Here is a 2,077-nt window from a genome sequence, read left to right on the forward strand (position 1 = left end):
AACACTAACAAAGGTACAAAGTAATACAAACAAAGGTACAAAGTAACACTAACAAAGGTACTACAAAGTAACACTAACAAAGGTACAAAGCTCATAAAAGTTTTTTTAATCTAAAATACCATTGAACAGTCTTTTCAGTCTCAAAGTGAAGAAACTCATACTGAAAAAAATCATTTCTTTCTTTTGGAGATGCGGGGTGTCGATCCCCGTACCTCTCGCATGCTAAGCGAGCGCTCTACCATTTGAGCTACATCCCCACAATTTTTGCATCACAAAACCCTAAATTTTTCATCATCAATAATAGTGAAAATGAAGAAATATTGCTACACAACAGATCATGAATAAGGAAAAATTTGAAAAGAAACAATATATTTAATAATAGATAATCTTATTTTTTGAGATGCGGGGTATCGATCCCCGTACCTCTCACATGCAAAGCGAGCACTCTACCATCTGAGCTACATCCCCATGATTCTTACATCATAAAACCCTATTAATGTCCCATCATCAATAATAGTGAAAATAAAAAAATATCAAAATATTAATAACAAATAGTTTAGATATCCCCACAATTCTTACGTCACAAAGTCCTATGCATCTCGTCATTAGTAATAGTGAAAATGAAAAACTATCCCAGCTCATTATGTCCTAAATAAGAAAAAATTGAAAAGAAATAATATATTTAATAATCGATTCAATTGAAGATGCAAGGTATTGAGCCTCATACTTTCCACATGGGAAATGAACGCTATACCATTCGAACTACATCCCTACGATTTTTACATCAAAAAACCCTAAACGTCCCTTCATCAATAATTGTGAAAATGAAAAAGTATATATGCATATTATGTCATAAATAAGGAAATATTGAAAATGAAGAAATATCACTACTCAACATGTCATGAATAAGGAAAAATTGAAAAGAAGTAATTTTTAATAATAGTGACATGAAAAACTATCTCTGCTCATTATGTCGTATCCACATTAGAAGTGAGCGCTCTACTATCTGAGCTACATCCCCATACTACAATCTCTTGAAGGGGCATTTTGAGAATCAAACTCGAGACCTCTCACTCCCAGAGCGAGAATCATACCACTAGACCAAATGCCCTTGTTATACCACTTGAAACGTATGTATGAAGCCTTAGGCCTAGGTATTAAGTTTGTATTTTTTCGTATTGCAGGAAACACGTGAAGTCCTCAGAGGTAGAATGTGTCTATGAGAATAAAGCCTTGGGATGGGATATTGTATTAAGAGCATGATGGTAAGTATAAAATGTTGAATATGAAGTTAGGTTGATGTCGAATATGAAGTCCTTCGATAAAAAAAGAATTAGACATAAGTGCATTTCAAGAATTGAACTCAAATTGCACCACAAGTGAGAATCATACCACTAAACTAAATGTCTTTTCTTGAACACCCAATATTTTTAACTTCTACTTAAATATATTTTTCTCTCATGAAAAGGTGAATTGTTATAATATAAAAGGGTTATCAAACAACCCAACAAAAGAAACAAACTAATCAATTTGGATTGGATTGATTCGGTTTAGTTCATCAGTTTGTTTGATTTAATTTTTCTATTTTGTCTCATATGACAAGAAAATAAAGTTGTATTGAATGCACCTTAGTTTCATTTATGACAAACTCATATGAAACATAATTGCATTAATAGTACTCAGAGTTGGAGTCTATAAGCATTTCATAAACTTTCGTGCAATTCATGCTTTATTAAAGATGAGATAAAATTTGGGGAACTTTAAATTACTTCATGTGGAGCTTCAATTACTATATGCTAGTTACAATCTTTAGGATTAATTAATTGGACACAAATTCATGAATTTAGGGAATTTTTTGTGTAATTATCAACTACAACTTATGTTTTCAAATTTTTAGGACATAATTTAGGTAGTTGTTTTTATGAGTCGTAAACTTGTTTCTTTGCATAATATGGATTTAGTTGAACTATTATTATCGATAAGATGGAGAAAGAAATTTTCTTTGAAATGACTAATAGACTTAGGTTCATCGTTGTTGTTTTTTAACTTGTGATTTTGCAGAAAGTTTAACTAATAT

General features: G+C 31.2%; 1 non-coding gene across 1 annotated transcript; it reads right to left on the reverse strand.

Moving 5' to 3' along the window:
- Window positions 1-184: 184 nt before the first annotated feature.
- Window positions 185-257, reverse strand: TRNAA-AGC. Its single transcript has one exon. It is a non-coding gene; the product is annotated as a tRNA-Ala (tRNA).
- Window positions 258-2,077: the final 1,820 nt, after the last annotated feature.

This window comes from Cucurbita maxima, unplaced genomic scaffold (genome assembly GCF_002738345.1).
Source record: "Cucurbita maxima cultivar Rimu unplaced genomic scaffold, Cmax_1.0 Cma_Scf02599, whole genome shotgun sequence".
Classification (NCBI taxonomy): domain Eukaryota; kingdom Viridiplantae; phylum Streptophyta; class Magnoliopsida; order Cucurbitales; family Cucurbitaceae; genus Cucurbita; species Cucurbita maxima.